This window comes from Macaca nemestrina, chromosome 18 (genome assembly GCF_043159975.1).
Source record: "Macaca nemestrina isolate mMacNem1 chromosome 18, mMacNem.hap1, whole genome shotgun sequence".
NCBI classification, from domain to species: Eukaryota; Metazoa; Chordata; class Mammalia; order Primates; family Cercopithecidae; genus Macaca; species Macaca nemestrina.
The window spans coordinates 72,957,829-72,981,820 of NC_092142.1; the positions used below are offsets into that span (position 1 = coordinate 72,957,829).

Consider the following 23,992-nt stretch of genomic DNA (forward strand, 5'->3'; position numbering starts at 1 on the left):
AATGTTAGAATGTAAAATGGAACTTAAAATTGTTAAGTCATAGCCGGGCATGGTGGTTCACGCCTGTAATCCCAGCACTTTGGGAAGCTGAGGCAAGCAGATCACCTGAGGTTGGGAGTTCGAGACCAGCCTGACCAACATGGAGAAACTCTGTTTCTACTAAAAATACAAAAAAAAAAAAAAATTAGCTGGGCATCGTGGCACATGCCTGTGATCCCAGCTACTCAGAAGGCTGAGGCAGGAGAATCGCTTGAACCCAGGAGGTGGAGGTTGTGGTGAGCCGAGATCGCGCCATTGCACTTCAGCTTGGGCAGCAAGAGCCAAACTTCATCTCCAAAAAAAAAAATCATTGAGTCATTCCATTTGCAGATCAGGAAGTGGAAGTTGAGAAATTTGCCCAAGGTCCCCAAACCAGGAGGTAGAAGAACTGAGGCAAGAACCCAGGTTGTCTGAAATGCAGGCAGGAGGCTCTTTCCAGTATGGAGTACTGACTTTTTTTTTGTTTGTTTTGAGATGGAGTCTTTCTCTGTCACCCAGGTTGTAGTGCAGTAGCTCGGTCTTGGCTCATTGCAGCCTCTGCCTCCCAGGTTCAAGCGATTCTTCTGCCTCAGCCTCCCCAGTAGCAGGGACGACAGGTGTGTGCCACCATTCCCGGCTAATTTTTGTATTTTTAGTACAAATACAAATACAAAAGATGGGATTTCACCACGTTGGCCAGGCTGGATTCAAACTCCTGACCTCAGGTGATCTGCCTGACGCAGCCTCCCAAAGTGCTGGGATTACAGGCATGAGCCACCGCACCCAGCCTAAAGTGTTGATTTTTATGGCAAATGGTCCCTTCCTCCTAATGGCCCGGGGGAGATCTGTGTGTGGCTAGGTCCTGTCTGAGATGGAGACATTCAGTGACATGAGCTTCCTGAATGCCCACCCTCCTGTGCTGTTTCTTGCTGGCACTGGGATGAGGACATGGCTCTGGTGTGGCTGTGCTTTCTGGATTCTGTTGAGAGATTTGGGGTAAGTCGTGCTGCCTCTCTGTCTCCTTCTTTGGAAGAGAATGCCCAGGACAGTGGTGCCAGTTTCAGGTACAGAAAGACAAAAATAGCGTTCTTTTGGACTCAGTTCTCTGTCTCCTCCAGTTTGTGAGGGGACAGGTATTTGACTCAGCTTGGCAAAGCCAGGAATGGGGTATTGTAGTAAGAGCTCAGCAGTGTGCTCTGGGCTTTGAGTCTCTGACTTAAGAGGAGACCTCAGTTCGGTCTTACACAGGCTTCTTACCTCAGGTGAGTCACTTTGCTGGGGTCTCTGGGCCAGAGGTCAAGGCTGCCCCTATGAGGGCTTTGGGCTCTTTGAGGGTATGGCGTTATGTGTATATTAACAAAATGCTGGTGCGCCTGGGAACTTTGGGGCAGTGCTCACCAGCTCCTGAGTTCTCGGGAGTGAAGTTTGGGACTGGATGCCTCTTTCATTCTGAGCCTCTCCCTCCTGTGTCTTTCCTTTTGCCCTTCAGATGTTTGCTGACAGCCAGTTCTCTCCCGAACTGTCTGCCAGCCCAGACTGACCTGTCTGCCTCTCCTGCTCGGTGCTCAGAGCACCCTGCCTATTTATGCCTGAGGCCGGTTCTAACTGGTCCCCTAATCCCGTCTCACACACACCTGTTCCCTTTGGCTTAGCCGTAGTGTCGCCTCTCGTCCCTGTTTCCTTCCTCTCTGTGAGGCTGAAACTCAATGTTACTTGGGGATATAGCACTCCACAGCCTACAGTCATTGCTCATTTAATCTTTGCAGGGAGTGTGTGAGGTTAGTAGGTAGGCATTAGCATGCTCATTTTACAAATGAAGGACCCGAGGCCCAGAGAGGTATGATTTGCCCAAAGACACACAGCTGCTTTGCTATTGAGCACAGCCAGTCCTGGAATCAAAGTCCTCTGGCATTGGTCCATCATTCACTAATGTTAGTGCAGGCTGGGCATGGTGGCTCAGGCCCATCCAGCACTTTCAGAGGCTGAGACAGGAGAGTTGGGGTCAGGAGTTCAAGACCAGCCTGGGCAACATAGCGAGACCCTGGCTTTACAAAAACAAGCAATAACAACAAACAAAATGGTAACTCATAGGCATGAGTTAACCACATGTGGGGTGGGGATGCCCTAGCCTCACAATGGGGAGGCAAGGGCTTGAAAGCAGAGTCAGGCATGGTGTTGTGTGCACCTGTGGTCCCAGCTGCTCAGGAGGCTGAGGCTGAGGCAGGAGGTCAAGACTGCAGTGAGCCATGAACCCACCACTGCACTCCAGCCTGGGCTGGAGTAAGACCTTGTCTCAAAGAGTGGTGGGGTTTGAAAGCAGGCCCTGGGCCCCGCCTCCTCACAGCCCCATTCCCTGATAGCACCATCATGTGGGCGATGCCCGTGTAACCCCAAGCTATATAATAAAGCCAGACAACAAAGACAGCTCCCTGGGGGCCACTGTAATGGACCAAGGTCTGTGTATCCCTCCTTTCCACATCCCCCCAAACTTGACAACAGCAGTGCATGGCACAATGGATGTTGTCTTGGCAGGGAGCTTATAACTCAGCTTAGGCCAGATCCAGGAGGACAGGTCAGTCCTTGAGGAAGGGCAGCAGGGACCGAGGAGGGTTCCTGGCCTCCCCCGCCCTGATTTTTCTCACCGGGAATGAGGCTCAGAGGCGGTGCCAGGGAAAGGCCCACTTTGGGCCTACTCACAGCAGCGATAGTGCCACTTTCCAGAGGTGGTGAACTGATTCCCTAGCAACCAGGGGCCCTGCCTGAGTAGGTCACAGCATGTCGTCGGCTCCTCAGGAAAGAGGAAGACTGCTCAGCTGGAGCTCGGGACACATGAAGGCAGGTGTGTGAAGACAGGGCTCTCAGGGCACTGTCCTCCCCAGCCCACCTCCCAGGGCTGAACCTTAGTGACAGGGAAAAGCAGGGTGTGGGGCAGCGATGCTTCCCAAAGCCACCTGCAGGGTTGGTGCTGGAAGTTACCCGATGGCACTAAGCTGCCCATGGGCTCGCAGTGACCTCTCTTCCTAGCTGAAATTTCCAGGGTCCCTGTTGGACAGGAAGTGTCCAGAGGACACAGCAGCTGAGCAAGGGGCCCACCTCTGGTTCCCTTTGTCTTTTCCTTTGCGTTTCTGTACCTTCACTCTGGAGGGCTAGGCGGGGGGACATGACTTCCTTTTAGTCTTGTGGTCCAAGCATGGATGCAAACACCTTCCTTGAGTTTCCATGAGCATAGCTGCCACAGGCTGACCTTTCCGAAAGACATTACTAAATATAAAAGGAGAACAAAAGAAAGCTAAAGATAGGGTGTGTGAAGAATAAAAACAGCCTGGCTCACAAAGAACAAGTTACTGGTTTGTTTCCAGGGCTTTCGGACCCTGCCCTGTTATTCTCCTTCTAGGAGATAACCACCTCCAAGGCCAGCAGACATCTGCACATCCTTTTGCCAGGCTCTCTGGCCTCCTAGTGCTGGCTTGTCCACTGTCTAGGTTGTGTTCTAGGACCCGTGCCACCAGGAATCCTCTCCAGACTACTGGACCACCTTGTGGTCAGATCTCTGTTCTGCCCTCTTCTCTACCCAGGGCTGCTGGCTGTGGTGGTGGAGGGAGGGATGCCTGTTTCCCTAGGTCTCCCAGGTGATTGGCACCTATGTGACTGGACCTTTTAGGAGTGCAGCATTGTTCCAAGTAGGCCTTGGAATATGACCTACCTCTTGCCATACTGCTCAGGCCAGTTTAGCCCACGAGCTGCCATGCAAAAGGCTTTCTCCAACGTCTGATCTTGGCAGAAACTATACAAGTCTCCCCACCTGGTTCTTTCCTCCCACTGGGCCACAAGAATAGAAACTGATAAGAAGTTGGCCTGGTTGATGGAAGTTTTTTGGGTAGGCTGGGGAAAAGATTGTTCTAGGTTTGGAGCGGGGCACAAAAAAAGCCCCACCACATGTCAATGAAGGAAGTAGATAAGATCCTGGCCAAAAAGTTCAGTTTCTAGCCTGTGGTGTCAGCTCTGTGTGCTGCTTAGCATCTGGGTGGGGCCCAGGAGCCAGATGTGACTCCAGGCTGCTGCTTGCTGGCGTGTGCAGTATGCCCATTTCATTCCAGGTGTTCACTTGCAGTCCCAAGAAATCAAAAGAACCACTGCCGCACAGGGAAATGTGGGGATAGGATAGATTAAGAAGGGGGTCAAGACCGGGAGTGGTGACTCACGCCTATAATCCTAGCACTTTGGGAGGCTGAGTCGGGCGGATCACCATAGTTCAAGAGTTTGAGACCAGCCTGGCCAGCATGGCTAAACCCTGTCTCTACTAAAATACAAAAATTAGCCGGGCATAGTGGCGGGCAACTATAATCCTAGCTACTTAGGAGGCTGGGGCAGGAGAATCACTTGAACCCTGGGGGCAGAGGTTGCAGTGAGTCGAGATCATGCCATTTCACTCTAGCTTGGGCGAAAGAGCAAAACTTGGTCTCAAAAAAAAAAAAAAAAAAAAAAAGGAAAGGGGGGTCAATTTGTCAGTTGTGGTGTCCCCACCCCACCTAGAACTTAGGAGCCCTTTGGAGGGATTTGCCTGGTACAAAGTAGGCCTCCATACCTGCAGCCTGGACTGTTGCTGTCACCATATTGCCTGGCCCCAGTTTCTCTAGCAGACACCCCACCTTGGTAGCTTGTCTGGGCAGGAGGATGAAAGATTATAGGCAGAGGTCATACCAGCCCGGTGGAGGAGGCGAGGTCTGTGACTGGGGCTGATGATGAGAAAGAACCTTGTTTTCACCTGTACCTTTGAGTGTGACACCAGCACTAGCCAGGCGAGCGAGCTGCTCCGACCTCTGGCTGCCAGGCTGGGACAGGGAAGCCTCTGAGACCCGAGGCTGCTGCACCCCCAGGGCCTCATGTCCCACAAGCTCTCAGCGTTCTCAGGGGCTTAGCTTGTCCTGTGTGTTGGAGCTTTGGGCTGAGTCTGTTTCCGTATGCCAGCCGGGTCACTATGCCACTGCCCTCTGGTTTGCAGAGGGCCTCTATGCCTATGCAGTGACTCCACAGACCCCGTCTTGCAGCTTTCCTTTCCACTGAAGCAGTCTCTTCCCCTGCTGCCTGGGCCCCTGTCTTGCGGGTTCGCAGTGCTGGTGGTTGGATTGTGACCTCTCTCCTGGTATTCTCTCCCCTATTCTCACATCCCTCACAGGATCTGGGGATAGATGGTGGATTTTTAAGTCCAGTCCTTCAACTCTGGGCCACAAAGACTGTGGCCTGGAGGTTCCAGAGCATATCTCCTCTTTCCCTTGGTATGCATGGGCGGGACTTGGAGGCACCCTAGCTTAGCCCCTTGCCATCAGCCCCTGCTGGGGTCTAGCAGGCCTGAGCCTTTTCCAGGGTGGTCAGCCTGCCGGAGCTTAGAGTGGAGGGAGGGTAGGAACCAGACCAGAGTCCCTTGCCATGTTCCAGCCTTGATGTTGACATCCAAGAGTTGGGAGAGGGGGAGGGAATGCCCTGCCCTCCCTGCCACTTTGTGTGAGTCGCCCTGGCTGGGCTCTTTAGGAGAGCGTTTGTGTCCCTGCCCTGGAGTCTCCTCTTCCTGCTGTGTGCACTTGCTCGGGGTTGTTCCAGGAAGCCTCTGGTGTGGGGGGCTCTGTTGCCACCAGCTGATTTCCTGCCCCAGGTGCGTGGGTAGGGGAGGAGAGGGTTGAAGGTTACCTGGAGAAATCGCTCCCTTTGCTTCCCTTTCACCCCTCTTCTGGAGAGGACAGCAGATTGCACAGAGGTTCTCTTCTAACCCTCTCACACCCAACCTGGTCCTCCACAACCAGGCTAGAGCGTGTCTGTGTATCTGGGGAAGCCAGGGCTTGGGGAGGAGTGGACTGATCCGTGTTTTGTGAAGGTCGGGGAAGGCCCACTTTGATGAGGGTGAGTTTGGCAGGGAGCGTGGTCCTGCTCGCCGAGGCGGGCTGTAAGTGGAGGGACTGCGTCTGCCTTTTCCTCCTTGAAGCCCCAGCTCTTCCCTCAGCAGTAGTGCCCTGCTGGTGCTTAGTATTCCTGTCACTAGCTCTGCCTCCTTAGAGAGGGGAAAGTCTCCAGTTGGGACCCTGGGATGCCAGTCTCTGAGGTCAGCTGCCCTTGATAACTTTGGAAGGGGCAGCCCTCCTGGAGGAAGGATAGCTGTCAAAGCCAAGGAGCCCTGACTTTGTGGTAGGCTGGAGGGCTTGCAGGAAGTCCTCAAAACAGGAGCTCCACTGCTGTGCTCCTTGACAGAGCAGGAAGCTGGCCTGATTGTTTCCTGAGAGGACCCACCAGACCGTAGGAAAAAGGGCTTGGCTAAGGGGTCAGTGAGGGTTGTTCCCAGTCTGGCTGCCACTGCCTGGTGTCGATCAATAACTGTTGGCAGAACACACACATCTTGTTTTTCTCTTGTAATTCAAAGCATACTCCAGACATGCAGATGAGCGCAGAAGGAAAGAGGACCCTGACAGCTCCTCAGTGGCTCCTTATTATACATCTGCGGTGTGACCAAGATCAGAATCATAAGCAGTGATGAGCAGCCAAGCTACCTGGCATTCTGAATCCTGTCTTGAAAGGAAATCAGAGCAGACCGTCAGCACTTTAGTCCCTTCACCCTGGGAGATATGTGGTCCAGTTTAATGGCCCCTTGGAGGCCATCAGAGGGCAGGGTTGGGAGATGAACTTCTAACACTCCCTCCGCACCCCCAGCCATACCATGCCACCCCACATTCTCCAGACCCTCTCTGGCTTCCCCTGGGCTACCGTTTATTCATCCCACTTCCTACTTCCTCCAGAAGTCTCCCCTGGAGACTTGGGTTCCTCTTCCTGTCTCCTGCCTTCAGGGTCTTCCACTCTTTTTCTGTCTCTGTTAATGTCTGAGGCTTTTGGCTCTGCAGAGAAACTCCTTATTATAATAACTTTGTATTCTAGAATCTTGTTCCTGGCTTGTGGCTCTCTGGCCTGAAGACTCAGGGAGCTGTTTAGAACGAGCTCAGGTCAGGCCTCTGCTCTGCAGGGTGTGCTAAAGTGGGGGCTGGGGAAGGGGTCACGGCCATGTTCCATAGGATGGACGTGCACCCTCCTCTGCTGGGTGTAGGGGCGAGGATCAACCAAGGTAGAGCTGGCCCTGAAACCGCAACCTTCCTGGAGGCTGGTGCCTGCTGGGAGTGGGGCCCCAGGGAGGAGAGTTCCTGTGGGAAGCGGGGGCTGGGAAGGTGGAGCAGGGCTGGGGTGCTGTGGAGCCAGAGTGAGGGCTGTGCAGGAGGGGTTTGTGCCTTGTGATGCCATGGGGCTCCTGCAGAGCTGTGGCCCTCAGTCTGCCCAACCCAGGACGATAGCCATGGAGGTAGAGCTTTATGTGTGCCTTTATGTAATCCTCATGGAACCACTTCTAGATGGGCGCTATTCCCATTGCATAGATCAGGACCATGAGAGAAGTTACATGGTCAATAGCTGACAAGTGGCAAACCCACAATGTGAATCCAAGTTTTTCTAGGCATTTTGTTCATCTCGAGATGCTTTGAGCCGAGGTGAACGGGTGAGCGATCTGGAAAGCCCCAGCTGGGAGAACTGCAGCCTGCGGTGCTGAGGGGAGTGAGCTGCAGGAGTTCCAGGTCAGCAGCTGTGGCGGATGTCTGTTGCTGGGCCCTTAACAGCAGCACGCTCCCACTGTCCCTGCTGTGGTCCAGGCAGCTGCTTCAGCTTTACACGCATACCCCTTTCCCACAGGCTCGGATTTGCTCAATCTGGTTTGTACCTGAGGCCTCATGTTTCTGGGTGGTCCAAGAGAAGTTAGGGAAAGCTCTCACTTGTAGAATGTCAGAGATGGAAAAGTGGGGGCAGAATATAATTATCACTTTAATATGCATACTTATGTAATTCATAATAATGGTTTCAAAGCATTTTTTATAACCATCATTTCTTTTGATTTTTATAGCCCTGGGCTTATGTAGAGAGATGATACACTCAGTTGGGCAAACATTTATCGATGCCTCCTATATGGAGGACAGTGGTAGGTGCTGCAGTGGTACGCAGATGAGAAATTAAATAGCATTGTCTCTGTACCCTGAGAGTTCTTAGGGTTTATAAGTGAGAGACACATACATGTCTTTTTAGTTTCAGTGTAGAATCTTAATAAATGTGGGCCAGATTTGGCTTGGGATCCAAATTAGTTTGTTAGCCTTAGAGAGTAGGGTCTGGTAAGAGATGAGGCTGGGGAGGAGAACCAGGTTTGGGCATCTCTGAATGCTATTTATGTTAAGGATCTTGACCTTGGCTGCATGAATAAGGGCACCCCATCTCATGCTTTTGAAATACATTAGCAGCTGAAAGAAATAGGTGAAACTGGAAATCACAGTGGTGGTCAGCAGTAACCAACGCGGAGATCATTGAGGAGGAAGAGAGTGGAGGTAGGATTGCTTCCTTTTGATTGTTAAAGAATCTTGGAAGCTGGACACGTTGGCTCATTCCTGTAATCACAGCACTTTGGGAGGCTGAGGTGGGTGGATCACTTGAGGTCAGGAATTTGAGACCAGCCTCGGCAACATGGTGAAACCCCATCTCTACTAAAAATACAAAAATTAGCCGGGCGTGGTGGTGTGCGCCTGTAGTCCCAGCTACTCAGGAGGCTGAGGCAGGAGAATCGCTTGAACCAGGGAGGCAGAGGTTATGGTGAGCCGAGATCCCAAGATCGTGCCACTGCACTCCAGGCTGGGTGACTGAGTGAGACTCCATCTCAAAAAAAAAAAAAAAAAAAAAAGAATTATTGGAAGCTGGACACGGTGGCTCAACGCCTATAATCCCAGCACTTTGGGAGGCCGAGGTGGGTGGATCACTTGAAGTCAGGAATTTGAGACCAGCCTAGCCAACATGGTGAAACCCTATCTCTACTAGAAATAGAAAAATTAGCCAGGTGTGGTGGCACATGCCTCTAGTGCCAGCTACTCAGGAGGCTGAGGCAGGAGAATCGCTTGAACCTGGGAGACAGAGGTTACAGTGGGTTGAGATCACACCACTGCAGTCCAGTCTCGATAGAGGGAGAGCCCATCTCAAAAAAAAAAGAAAGAACGAACCTTGGAGCCTGGGCAATAAAGCAAGACCCCATCTCTACAAAAATAAAATAATCAGCTAGGTGTGGTGACATGTGCCTCCCAGCTACTTGGGGGGCTGCAGCAGGAGGATCACTCGAGCCATGGAGTTTGAGGTTGCAATGAGCCATCATCACATCACTGCGCTTCAGTCTGGGGGAGAGAGCGAGACCATGTCTCTAATGAAAAGAAACAAAATAGCCTTTCTTCTTGGCCAGACAAGGTGGCTCATGCCTGTAATCCCAGCACTTTGGGAGGCCTAGGCAGGTGGATCACCTGAGGTCAGTGTAAGGTTAGCCGAGAGACAGGACGAGAAATCGGGGGGGCGAGAGAGAGGGCAAGAGAGGCCGGGCGCGGTAGCTCAAGCCTGTAATCCCAGCACTTTGGGAGGCCGAGGCGGGCGGATCACGAGGTCAGGAGATCAAGACCATCCTGGCTAACACAGTGAAACCCAGTCTCTACTAAAAAAAATACAAAAAACTAGCCGGGCGAGGTGGCAGGCGCCTGTAGTCCCAGCTACTTGGGAGGCTGAGGCAGGAGAATGGCGTAAACCCGTGAGGCGGAGCTTGCAGTGAGCCGAGATCCGGCCACCGCACTCAAACCTGGGCGACAGAGTGAGACTCCGTCTCAAAAAAAAAAAAAAAAAAAAGGCCGGGCGCGGTGGCTCAAGCCTGTAATCCCAGCACTTTGGGAGGCCGAGACGGGCGGATCACGAGGCCAGGAGATCGAGACCATCCTGGCTAACACAGTGAAACCCCGTCTCTACTAAAAAAATACAAAAAACTAGCCGGGCGAGGTGGCGGGCGCCTATAGTCCCAGCTACTCGGGAGGCTGAGGCAGGAGAATGACGTAAACCCGGGAGGCGGAGCTTGCAGTGAGCTGAGATCCGGCCACTGCACTCCAGCCCAGGCGACAGAGTGAGACTCCGTCTCAAAAAAAAAAAAAAAAAAAAAAAAAAAAGAGAGGACAAGAGAGAGGACGTGAGAGAGAGAGAGAGAGACCCAAGGTCAGGTGAGTAAGTTTATTAACCTGCCGGGCTGCTCCACCACAGTCAGAGGAGACAGCCCTGAGCTTACAAAATGAGGGGTTTATATGGGGGAGAGAGACCCTGGGGTTGTTTGTCAGTTAACTTTACCACATATCATCTCGTGACTGGCTTACAATATATTATCTTGTGAAAACAGGAATTTACAAGAGGGCATAACTTAGGTTTATCCACGTTTCTCATGACCTTCCCCGTGCCACCCAGAGGGCTGTAATCTAGTAAGTTTGGTGACCTTGCTGTGGCGCCTAGATAAGGGTTCAGGAATGCAGCTGCAGAGTATTCAGGGTAACTGTCAGCTGCATTGTGTCAGAGGGCTCCTGGGGCAGCTTGTCCCTAACAGTCAGGAGTTTGAAACCAGCCTGGCCAACATGGCGAAATCCCGTCTCTGCTAAAAATAGAAAAATTGGCCGGGTGCGATGGCTCATGCCTGTAATCCCAGTACTTTGGGAGGCAAAGGCAGGCGGATCACGAGGTCAGGAGATCGAGACCGTCCTGGCTAACACAGTGAAACCCTGTCTCTTCTAAAAAATAAAAAAATTAGCCGGGCGTGGTAGCCGGCACCTGTAGTCCCAGCTACTTGGGAGGCTGAGGCAGGAGAATGGTGTGAACCCGGGAGGCGGAGCTTGCAGTGAGCTGAGATGACACTACTGCCTGGATGACAGAGTGAGATTCCATCTCAAAAATAAACAAACAGAAACTTGACCTGGAAATTAAAAATAACCTGCTTGGCTGCTTGGTAACAGTCTAGACTAGAATTTGGCTCCTGAATTAATTGTTCTGATTTTCAGTGGAACTTCAGGCTGGGCCTGTGTTGGCAAACTGGGGACTTAGTCAGATGGGCCTTCCAATGGGGTGTTTATATGGCCAGTGTGCAGTTTTCACTAGTCAGGTGAAAGACTGAAATGAGCAAATGGTGTGGAAGAGACTGAAGTCCCGTGTTACTTGGGTCAGGGAAGGCCTGCCCAGACCGCATCTGAAAGATCCTGTTTGCATGTCTGCACGACCTACCCCATCCCCCTGTGGACTGGAATGAAGGTAGCAGTGGGAATGGGAGAGCAGTTTGAATCCGGCCCTTCAATCAGTTGACCCCAGGGTATCTGTCTCCTTCCCTCACTGTGTTGGCTAGAGTTCTATGAATCTTGTTAGAGATGGTTTGATACCTGTTCCCAAGAGATTAGTATTGGCAGGGATGCCCAGTTTCCTGGTACGAATAGTTAAATCCAATTCATCCAGTCAAGATGCCACTGTAAATTTATACTCTAAACACATAGCAGTAATACATAAAAAGATATAATTCTAAAAACATATTCATGCACGCCCCCGCTTTTCTACCCCTCACCACACTCAGCATGATAAATATCCCTGTGGATGAGAAATAGACAGGAACTTAAGGAAGAAAGCCGGGCTCAGAGCGGGCCTGCTGGTCTCTGAATCTGGAAGCAGAAATTTGGGATAACAGAGCTATAAAGTGTTACACTTGGAGCATGGAATTAGAGCTAGGAAATTGCTTGAATCCATAGGCTGGACAGTGGCCTGAGAAAAGTTGCTACTGACCATTTCCTGGGGCTATAGCTTATGTTATGTTATGTTATGTTATGTTATGTTATTTTTCTGAGATGGAGTTTCACTCTTGTTGCCCTGGCTGGAGTGCAATGGCATGATCGTGGCTCACCTCAACCTCCGCCTCCTGGGCTCAAGCGATTCTCCTGCCTTAGCCTCTGGAGTAGCTGGGATCACAGGCATGCATCACCACACCCGGCTAATTTTTTTTTTTTTTTTTTTTGTAGTTTTAGTAGAGACAGGGTTTCTCCATGTTGGTCAGGCTGGTCTCGAACTCCTGATCTCAGGTGATCTGCCCACTTCGGCCTCCCAAAGTGCTGGGATTATAGGCATGAGTCACCACACCCGGTCAGCTTTTTATTTTTTTATTTTTTTTATTTATTTATTTATTTTTTGAGACGGAGTCTCGCTCTGTCGCCCAGGCTGGAGTGCAGTGGCGCGATCTCGGCTCACTGCAAGCTCCGCCTCCCGGGTTCACGCCATTCTCCTGCCTCAGCCTCCCGAGTAGCTGGGACTACAGGCGCCCACAACCGCGCCCGGCTAATTTTTTGTATTTTTAGTAGAGACGGGGTTTCACCGTGGTCTCGATCTCCTGACTTTGTGATCCGCCCGCCTCGGCCTCCCAAAGTGCTGGGATTACAGGCGTGAGCCACCGCGCCCGGCCCAGCTTTTTATTTTTTATAGAGACAGAGTCTCACTCTGTTGCCCAGGCTGGCGTGCAGTGGCACGATCATGGCTCAATGCAGCCTTGACTTCCCTGGTTCAAACGATCCTGCCACCTCAGCTTCCCAAGTAACTAGGGCTGTAGGCACTCACCACCACTTTTTTTTTTTTTTGAGACAGAGTTTCACTCTGTTGCCCAGGCTGGAGTGTAGTGGCTCGATCTTAGCTCACTGCAACCTCCTCCTCCTGGGTTCAAGTGAGTCTTCTGCTTCAGCTTCCTGAGTAGCTAGAAATACAGGCATCTGCCACTATGCCCGGCTTATTTTTTGTATGATTAATAGAGATAGGGTTTCACCATGTTGGCCAGGCTGGTTGTGAACTCCTGATCTCAGGTGATCCACCTGCCTTGGCTTCCCAAAGTACTGGGATTACAGGTGTGAGCCACCATGCCCAGCCTCAAGCCATCCTTTCACCTTTGCCTCTTGACTTTCTGGGACCTCAGGCGTGCACTACCACACCTAATTTTTTTATTTTTTATTATAGAGATGGGGTTTTGCCGTGTTGTCTAAGCTGATTTTGAACTCCTGAGCTCAAGTGATCTGCCTGCCTAGGCCTCTGAAAATGCTGGGATTACAGGTATGAGCCACTGTGCCCAGCCTAGAAATAATATTTAAAGAGATAATGGCTTGAAATAATGGCTTGAAATTTCAGATTCGAAAAAACAGCATGAACATCAAACAGGATAAATAATATGTCACTAGATATAATACAGTGAAACTACAGACAATAGTAGGATTTTATTTTGCTTTCTGAGGCCAGGTTGGAGGGCACTGGCGCAGTCACGGCTCACTGTGGCCTTGACCTGCGAGGCTCAGGTAATCCTCCCACCCCAGCCTCCTGAGTAGCTGGGCCTACAGAAACATGCCACCACGCCCGGCTAATTTTTGTATTTTTTGTAGAGACAGGGTGTTGTGTTGCCCAGGTTGATCTCAAACTCTTGGTCTCAAGCATTCCGCCCACTGTGGTCTCCCAAAGTGCTGGGATTACAGGCATGAGCTGCCATACCCCACGAGACTGAGAGAGTTAAAAACTACTGGAGTTAAGAAAGAATTCCAAGAATTGACAGTTAGATCACAAATAACATCTTATCAACATTGGATGCCAGACAACAATAGAAGAATGTCTTAGAGAAGCTCCTTGTCAACCTAAAATTTCATAGCCAGCTATCATTCAAGAATGAGGTAAAATAAAGGTATTTTTGGACAGGCTAAGACAGTTTTATCACCTACAGACCTTTGCTGAAAGAATGGTTACAGATGTACTTCAGTTAAAAGAAAAGTAAACCCCTGAAGAAAGATTAGGTTGTTGGTGCCAACAGTGAGCACAGAAGTGGATACATGTTGGTCAATTGAATTAACTTTTTTTTTATTTTTTGAGATGGAGTTTTGCTCTTGTTGCCCAGGCTGGAGTGCAATGGCGCGATCTCGGCTCACCGCAACCTCTGCCTCCCGGGTTCAAGCGATTCTCCCACCTCACCCTCCCGAGTAGCTGGGATTACAGGCGTGTGCCACCACGCCCAGCTAATTTTGCTTTTTTTTTTTTTTTTTTTTTTTTTTAAGACAGAGTCTCGCTCTGTCACCCAGGCTGGAGTTCAGTGGCCGGATCTCAGTTCACTGCAACCTCCGCCTGCCGGGTTCACGCCATTCTCCTGCCGCAGCCTCCCGAGTAGCTGGGACTACAGGCGCCCGCCACCTCGCCTGGCTAGTTTTTTGTATTTTTTAGTAGAGACGGGGTTTCACCGTGTTAGCCAGGATGGTCTCCATCTCCCGACCTCGTGATCCGCCCGCCTCGGCCTCCCAAAGTGCTGGGATTACAGGCTTGAGCCACCGCGCCCAGCCTAATTTTGCATTTTTAGTAGAGACAGGGTTTCTCCATGTTGGTCAGGCTGGTCTCGAACTCCTAACCTCAGGTGATCCGCCTGCCTCGGCCTCCCAAAGTGCCGGGATTACAGGCGTGAGCAAGGTGTCTCTCATGATTGTGAGATGGCTGCCATAGGTCCAGTCGTTATATCATCACCCTGTGACATCCCAGACAGGAAGGCACAGAGATCCTAGGAGAAAGGAAGCTTTCTTTTCATGTGCTGCTGCTGCTTTGTTGTTGTTGTTGTTGTTGTTGCAGTCACTGTCATCCAGGCCGGAAGGTGTGATCTCCGCTCTGCCCACTTCAACTTCCACCTCCTGGGTAAAGTGACTCTTGTGCCTTAGCCTCCTGAGTAGCTGGGATTACAAGCACTTGCCCCCAAGCCCAGCTAATTTTTGTATTTTTAGTAGAGATGGGGTTTCACCACGTTGCCCAGGCTGGTCTCAAACTCCTGACCTCAGGTGATCTGCCTGCCTCAGCCTCCCAAAGCGATTACAGTCGTGAGCCACTGTGCCCGGCTGTTTATTTGGAAAGGAAAATCTTTCCAAGATGGCCCTAGCAGATACTCCCTTGGGTCTCATTGACCTGAGCCTGTCCATCCTCAAACCAATTCCTGGTGAAAAAGGGACAGGCTTGCTGTGGTTGGCTCTGGTTGGCTTTAGCCAGTCTTGCATCATCTGCCAGCACTGGGTCCTTAGCTGCCCAAACAAATCAGGATTCTGTTGGCAAGTGAAAAAGAGAGTGGCCGCTGGTAGGCAGCCAACAGTGTCTGCTACAGATGGCAAAACACAGAGACGAAAAAAAAAAAAAAAACACCAGATCTTAAAGGGCTTTTAATTTTTTTTTTTTTTTTTTCTGTGACGGAGTCTCGCTCTGTCGCCCAGGCTGGAGTGCAGTGGCCAGATCTCAGCTCACTGCAAGCTCCGCCTCCCGGGTTCCCGCCATTCTCCTGTCTCAGCCTCCCAAGTAGCTGAGACTACAGATGCCTGCCACCACGCCCGGCTAGTTTTTTGTATTTTTTAGTAGAGACGGGGTTTCACCGTGTTAGCCAGGATGGTCTCGATCTCCTGACCTTGTGATCTCCCCGTCTCAGCCTCCCAAAGTGCTGGGATTACAGGCTTGAGCCACCGCGCCTGGCCAAACTTTTTTTTTTTTTTAAGGGAAAACTGGAATTGTTGACCACATTACCATGGAAGAATAAGAATAGAGAATTTTATTGTTAAGCCACACCAAATTTCTGCCTTGTTAAGAGAATGGCATTACTGAAAAACTGAAGACTTCATCAAGAAAATGTACATATAAGATTAATCTCTAAAAAAAAAAAAAAGGAGTATAATTTCCAAACCAGGAGGGGGGAAAAAGTGGTGAGGGTTGGGTGGGTGCGGTGGGCGATAAGAGCAAAACTCCGTCTCAAAAAAAAAAGGACGCCGGAGGTGGGAAGCTGTCTAGAATGTGGAGAGACCTGGTCTTCCCCACACAGGTGGTTTGAACTTTTTTCATAAAATAGAGATGAGGTCTCACTCTATTGCCCAGGCTGCAACCCCTGGACTGAAGCGATCCTCCAGCCTCAGTCTCCCAAAGTGCTGGGATTATAGGTGTGAGCCACCACACCCAGCTGAGAACTGTTTTTCTACATGTTACTTTATGCCTTAGTATAGATAGGTACAGCAAGATACTGGATTTCTCCCTGCCCACCCCGACTCAAAACACAGTGGGGCTCCCTCCCAAGGCAGCACGTGGTGGATCTGAAGGCACCCTTCCTCCCAACTCCTCTGCCGCACCCCTCCCTGTGCCTCAGGGCCCAGCTTCCTCCTCTTAGAAGCTGTTTCTTTATTTTTTCTTTCTTTTCTTTTGTTTCTTTGAGCTATCTCCTACAGGAAGAGGCTGTTAGGGTGCAGCCTCGATCCTTGTCCAGTGAAGACTGACAGTTTATTTCTCTAGGACTTCATTGAAAGCCAAAGTTATGTTCTTGGTTTGAAGAAGGGTGTTAGCTCTTGCCTTCTGGGTTTCTGACTACAAATTCTGGGCAGCATCGGAGGTACCAGAGCTGAGATTTCAGCTGGATATCAAGTCAAGGCTGGATGTCCTGCAGGAAGGAAGTGACTGCCCAAGGGTTTGGTGCTGGTGAGTGGAAAGGGCCTGAGTCCCAAGGGTAGCACTGAGGGGTCTGTGCCAGAGGCTGATGCCAGGGTGTTGCAATGCGGGTGACTTCAGTTAACCAAGCAGGGTGGTGAAGTGGCCCATTCTCAGACAGGTCAAGGACAGGCCTTGCTGCTTTTGAGTTGTTGGGGAGGGAGGGGCTTTCGGTAACTGACCACCTGCCCCCCCTCAACTCCTTCTGCCTGGTTTGGGTGCTGCCCCCCACCCAGGAGGCAGGGAGTGTTCTGGATTGCTAGGCTGGCAGGGATCTGGGACACAGCGAATCTTTTGATGGTTGTACCCCAGTTAATGGAAGAATGCTTTGGGAAGGCAGTGGGGGCTGTGGAAGGAGCTCTGGGCTTGAAGTCATCAGACCTGGCGTGGCGTTAAAGCATCTTCACTTCCGTGGCATTAAAGCATCTTCACTTCCGCCTGGCTGACCTTGTTCAGCTGGTCCTGGGACTCTTGCGCATACTAAATGAGAGGCTATCCCCCGAAAATGCTCAGAGGTTCATAAGGCATCGGGCCATTGGAGCAGTAGGTTGTGGCTTAATGCCTTTAGAATGAGCTTTGGGACACGTCCTCAGACTGTGTGTAAGTGGGTGAAGAGGGGCTTTATCTTTTGTCCTTCTCCCCTCCCTCCCAGAGGCAAGCAGCACCCATCCCCCCAGCCTCAGTGCCTTATTTTGACGTTTCTTTTCTCTGCATACCAAGAAGGTTATATTCAACTGTGCTGGTCTGAGGTGGTGCTCTCCTCTGCTTCATTAGGTTAATTCGTTGATGGTTGTCTCCTGGGATCTGACCGAGAATTGGCTCTAAAGCTGCTACAGCCTCCAAAACAGTCCCTGCTGTTCTCCTTTTGGGGCACTCTCTGCTTTGCTCCTCAATCCGGTGCTTTTGTTTATCCTTCCATTTACCTGCGAGCTGGTGAGGGTCTCCTTTGAGGTTCCCTGTACTGGGAGGTGGCAGTAGCTCAAGGCTGCATCTCCTGGGGATGGAAGATGGGGTCTTCAAGGCCCTTGCTGCCCCTGACCTCTGGATCCTGGCTGCCAGTTGCTCTGGACAGCCTCAGCTACCTGGACATGGATCAGCCATTCAGGGGACGTTTATTGATAAGTGGTCTCCCCAAATTTGCCAAATTTGTGACCACAAACTTCTTAGAAGACTGTAGGATTGGCACAGTGGCTCACGCCTGTAATCCCAGCACCTTGGGAGGCCTAGGCGGGTGGATCACTTGAGGTCAGGAGTTTGAGACCAACCTAGCCAACATAACGAAACCCCATCTCTGCTGAAAATACAAAAATTAGCTGGGCTTGGTGGTGTGGGCCTGTAGTCCCAGCTACTTGGGAGGCTGGGGTAGGAGAATTGCTTGAACCCAGGAGGCAGAGGTTGCAGTGAGCCAAGATTGCGCCACTGTACTCCAGCCTAGGCAACCGAGTGAGACTCCATTAAAAAAAAAAAAAAAATAGGCCATAGTGTTGCCTAGCCACCTCCTAAATTTCCCTAGTTACTCCCTTTCTCTTTTAGAAGACTATTTCACACCTGGTCTCTCTGTAAATCTCCAACCCCAACAATAAAGGGACCCTCACTGTCTGTGCCGCTTGCTCGGCTTTGCCACCTGTCCCACACGAAGCCCCTCCAGGACCAGGCTCGATGCTGTCATCTCTTGCTGCTCCTGGTCTTTTTTCCTCTGTTTGCCTCTTTTTCCTGCATCATAAATTTCTCCTCTAATAATTCATTCCCATCAGTGTACACACATTCTGGACCATCTCTCAGCTGAACCCCATTCCATATTCCACTCTTACATCCCATTCCTTTTTTTTTTTTTTTTTTTTTTTTGAGACAGAGTCTTACTCTGTCACCCAGGCAGGAGTGCAGTGGCGCGATCTCGGCTCACCACAGCCTCTACCTCCCAGGTTCATTCGAGTCTCCTGCCTCAGCCTCCCAAGTGGCGGGATTACAGGCGTGAGCCACCACACCTGGCTGTCAGTGGCTTTTAACCTATTCACCACAAACAATTTTAGAACATTACCCCAGAAGGAAACTCCAGCCCACAGGCAGTCATTCCCCATTCTCCTCTATCCCCCAGCCCCTGGCAACTGGTAGTCTACTGTCTTTCTCTATGGATTTGCCTATTCTGTACATTTTATATAAATCATCCAGCATGGGGCCTTTTGTGCCTGGCTCCTTTTTTTTTTTTTAAGACGTAGTCTTGCTCTGTCGCTCAGGCTGGAGTGCAGTGGCGCGATCTCGGCTCACTGCAAGCTCCGCCTTCCCGGGTTCATGCCATTCTCCTGCCTCAGCCTCCTGAGTAGCTGGGACTACAGGCGCCCGCCACCACGCCCGGGTAATTTTTTGTGTTTTTAGTAGAGACGGGGTTTCACCGTGTTAACCAGGATGGTCTCAATCTCCTGACCTCGTGATCCACCTGCCTCGGCCTCCCAAAGTGCTGGGATTGCAGGTTTGAGCCACCGCGCCCGGCTGTGCCTGGCTTCTTTCACTTAGCACGGGGTTTTCAGGTTCATCCATGTTGTAACACGTACCAGAATTTGATTCCTTTTTATATCTGAATAATACTCCCTTGTACGTATATACCACATTTTGTTTATATATTGGTTGAAGGAACTTTGAGTTGTTTCCATGTTGGCACTCATGAATAATGCTGTGTACAAGTTTGTTTTTTTTTTTTTTTGAGATGGAGTCTCGCTCTGTCACCATGCTAGAGTGCAGTGGCGCGATCTCGGCTCACTGCAACCTCTGCCTCTGAAGTTCAAGCGATTCTCCTGCCTCAGCCTCCTGAGTAGCTGGGACTACAGGCACTGCCACTACGCCCAGCTAATTTTTGTATTTTTAATGGAGATGGGGTTTCACCAAGTTGGCCAGATGGTCTTGATCTCTTGAACTAGTGATCCACCCACCTTGGCCTCCCAAAGTGCTGGGATTACAGGCGTGAGCCACTGCGCCCAGCCATGTGTACAAGTTTTTATGTGAACCTAAGTTTTTATTTCTCTTGAGTTTATGCCTAGAAGTGGAATTGCTGAGTCATATGTTATGGTGACTGGACATTTAATCTTTTGAGGAACTGCCAGACTGTTTCCCAAGGTGACTGCACCATTTCACATTCCCACCAGCAAAGTCTGAGGGTTCCAATGTCTCTGCGTCCTTACTAACGCTGGTTATTATCTGTCTTGTTAATAACAGCCACCCTGATGGGCAGGAAGTGGTATCTGATTATGGTTTTGATTTGCATTTCCCTGATGATTAATGACGTTGAGCATCTTTTCCTGTGCTTGAGCCTTGCAATACCCCTGGATCAGTCATTGTGAAGGTCACCACTGCCCTCCATCCAGTGGTCAATTCTCAGTCCTCACCTTACTTTTTCAAACACTTGACACTGTTAATTCCTCCTTCATTCTTGAAGCTTTCATCTCTTGGCTTCCCAGATGCAGGGCTGTTTTTTCCTCTTACCTCACTGGCTTTTTCTTTCCTGGCTTCTCTTTTAGACAGCAGAGTACCCCAGGCTCTGTCCTGAGCTGCCTACTCTTGTCTGTGACAGACCCTCCCTAGATCATTTCTTCTGGTCCTATAGTTTTAAAAATGAACTGTACTCTGATGACTCTCAAATATATCCCTCTAACTCTGACCTCACCCATGAGCTTCAGACAGGTGTGTCCAACTGCCTGTTTCCATCTGCATGTGAATGTCTAAAAAACTTCCTTTTTTTTTTTTTTTTTTTGAGTTGGGGTATCACTCTGTCACCCATCTTGGAGTGCCATGGCATAATCGCGGCTCACTGCAACCTTGAACTCCTGGGCTCAAGTGATCCTTACACTTCAGCCTCCTGAGTAGCTAGGACTACAGGCACGTGCTACCATGCCCAGCTAATGTTTTTACTTGTTTGTTTGTTTGCTTGAGACACAGTCTCACTCTGTTGCCAGGCTGTAGTGCAGTGGTGCGATCTCAGCTCACGCAATCTCTGACTCTCTGGTTCAAGCAATTCTCCTGCCTCCGCTGCCCGAGTAGCTGGGATTACAGGCACCCGCCACCACGCCCAGCTAATTTTTTGTATTTTTAGTAGAGACGGGGTTTTGCCATGCTGACCAGGAAGGTCTCAATCTCCAGACCGCGTGATCCGCCCACCTTGGCCTCCCAAAGTGCTGAGATTACAGGCGTGAGCCACCATGCCCAGTGTTTTTACTTTTTTGTAGAGATGGGTTCTTGCTGTATTGCCCAGGCTGGTCTCAAACTCCTGACCTCAAGTGATCTTCCCGCCTTGGCTTCCCAAAATGTTGGGATTACAGACATGAGCCACCACACCCAGCCTAAAAGACATTTTAAATTTAACCAGAACTTTTGTTTTTTCTCAGCAAAACCCATTAATTTTCTGTCTTTTCTGTATAGTGAATGGCATCCCTATCCACCAGGTTGCTCAGGCCACAGCCTCCATGTCTCCCTGATTCCTGTCTTCCTCTTCCCACCCTGTTCCCCTCTTCCTTTCCCCATGGGCCCCCTCCTTGTACCCTCCAACTACCCTACTAGTTAAGCCCTTCAGAGTACATCCAGCCATTTCTCACCACCTCCACCACCTGGGATATTGCAGCAGTTCCTTTCTGGTCTCCCTGCTAGTCTTACGCAACAGCCAGAGTAGTCCTTTAATAAAACATGTTTTAACCTAAAAGCATTTTAGATTTTTACTATGAAATGCATCATAGACTCAAAGTAGTATATAGCGTGTTTGTGCTCTTTAAAGAATAAACAAGAGGCCGGGCGCGGTGGCTCAAGCCTGTAATCCCAGCACTTTGGGAGGCCGAGGCGGGCGGATCACAAGGTCAGGAGATCGAGACCACAGTGAAACCCCGTCTCTACTAAAAATACAAAAAATTAGCCGGGCGCAGTGGCGGGCGCCTGTAGTCCCAGCTACTCAGGAGGCTGAGGCAGGAGAATGGCAGGAACCCGGGAGGCGGAGCTTGCAGTGAGCCGAGATCGCGCCACTGCACTCCAGCCTGGGCAACAGCGTGAGACTCCGTCTCAAAAAAAAAAAAAAAAAAAAAAAAAAAAAAAAAGAATAAACAAGAAATACTCCTCCATGGCCGGGTGCAGTGGCTCACGCCTGTAATCCCAGCGATTTGGGAGGCCGAGGCGGGTGGATCACCTGAGGTCAGGAGTTGGAGACCAGCCTGGGCAACATAGTGAAACCCCATCTCTAATAAAAATACAAAAAATTAGCTGGATGTGGTGGCACACGCCTGTAATCCCAGCTACTCGGGAGGCTGAGACAGGAGAATTGTTTGAACCCAGGAAGTGGAGGCTGCAGTGAGCCAAGATCATGCCACTGCACTCCAGCCTGGTGACAGAGCAAGACTCCGTCTCAAAAGAAAAAAATACTTCTGTACCCACCACCTGCATTATGAGGTACGCAGTACTCCTGAAGCGTCTTCAGCCCTCCTTACTTCATCTACCTCTCCTCTCCCTCCAGAGGAATTCCCTGAATTTTGTGGTGTTTCCTTGATTTTCTCTATTATTATCTTTACAGAGAGGCATAGACAATGTCTTGCTTAGCTTTGCATATTTTTTAGCTTTTCATGGATTCGTGCTGTGATCATTTATCCATGACTACTCTTTTTGCTCGATATAATAGTTTTTTGGCCATATTCATCCCTGTTAATGTCTGAAACTGGAGTTCATTCGTTTTACTCTATGGCACAAAATGCACCACAATTTATCCATTCTTTTTTTTTGAGACAGAGTTTCGCTCTTGTTGCCCAGGCTGGAGTGCATTGGCGCGATCTCCGCCTCTGGGGTTCAAGCGATTCTCCTGCCTCAGCCTCCCGAGTAGCTGGGATTACAGGCATGTGCCACCATGCCCAGCTAATTTTGTATTTTTAGTAGAGATGGAATTTCTTCATGTTGGTCAGGCTGGTCTCAAACTCCCGACCTCAGGTGATCCACCCACCTCGGCCTCCAAAAGTGCTAGAATTACAGGCGTAAGCCACCACGCCTGGGCTTTTTTTTTTTTTTTTGAGACAGGGTTTTGCTCTTGTCACCCAGGCTGGAGTGCAATGGTGTGATCTCGGCTCACTGCAACCTCCGCCTCCTGGGTTCAAGTGATTCTCCTGCCTCAGCCTCCTGCATAGCTGGGATTATAGTTGGCCACCACAACGCCTGGCTGAATTTTTGTATTTTTAGTAGAGATGGGGTTTCACCATGTTGGCTAGGCTGGTCTTGAACTCCTGACCTCAGATGATCCACCTGCCTCAGTCTCCCAAAGTGGTGGGATTACAGGCATGAGCCACCAGGCCTGCCTTCTCTGAGCTCTTTATATCGAGGTACGCATGGTCTTATCATGAATGATCTGAGTAGCTGTGAAGGGGAGCGAGCCCATGACGCAGTGGGCAGCTGAGAGGCACAGGTAGAAATGAACTGTGAGAGAGTCAGTGCCAGGTCACTTTTGGGATTTTTAGTGCATGTAAGGGGCCTCTGATTTTTTTTTTTAGCTCCTCCCCATTGCTCCATTTGCCCTCACCACAGCAAGCTGAGCAGCCTAAGTTTGCAGTAACACCTGGACCTGGGGCTCCCAAAGCAAGGGCCTTTGCCAGATGTTCTACTTCTCTGCTCTTTCCAGACATGTTGTCAAAACCAGGGATTTTCCTCTCCCCAACAGGCAGTGCAATTCCATCAGGTGCCCCCTGCGTTGATCTAGCATCCCAAGGAGTTAGTGACCTCTGATTGAGTTGCTTCCTTTGGAAGCCTCCTGTGCCAGCTTTGCCCACCCCCGCCTTCAGTGGCCACTGCAGGACTGCCTAGCCAGAAACCAGGTCTCCCCAGGCAGGACCTCTTGCTCCCATCAACTGCAAAGTCACTGCCTTCCAGGGCCACCTGCCTCATGACTGGCTCTCCTCAGGTCACAGGAAGCTGGGAGCGGAACCCTGAAAGAACTTGAGTTCTTTCCTTAGATGCTGAGCATGCAGCAGGCAGAGGGAGAATGAGAGGAGACAAGGACCTGGCTTCCCGTCTACAGTCTGTTCAGACAAGGCCATGACTAGAGTGGGATCTGCTAAATGGGTACAGCAGAACATTGGAAGAAGCACCTTTGAGCCAGTACTGCTGGGGTCTCTGAATTAGACCCAGGAGCCCTGGTGAGGCCTGTGGGCGGGGCTTCACTTGTGACCCTGAGAAGCCAACTCCACATCTCCTTCCCTCACCCCTGAGCCCTGGGTGGTTCAGGGAGGCCACAGCCTTTCTGTGCCCTGACCTGTCCCAAAGTCACCTCTATTCACAAGGTCGTGATCTTAGGTAAGTTCCTCTACTTTTGTGAACATCATTTTCCCACCCAGAATAATGTCCTTATTGCAATATGTTCGTTCCATTCCCTGCTGGCTTTGTGGCCACAGATGGAGGGGCAGCTAGGTTTCTTGAACACAGAGCCTGAGAGGCCTTGTCTGCAGCTGCTGGAAGCAGCCAGGAGACCCCAAAAGTGGGCTGGAGACTTCAACAAGGATCGGGAACAGGGCTGTGCTGAGAGGCCCAGGGGCTAGGTCAGCAGCGCTGCTAGGCGGATTTGGAGGGGAGCTGG

General features: G+C 50.6%; 1 protein-coding gene across 2 annotated transcripts in view; it reads left to right on the top strand.

The window, feature by feature from the left end:
• The window catches only part of LOC105491291 (ST3 beta-galactoside alpha-2,3-sialyltransferase 2), a 59,371-nt gene that overhangs the window by 17,249 nt on the left and 18,130 nt on the right, over positions 1-23,992 (top strand). The window lies entirely within an intron of this gene.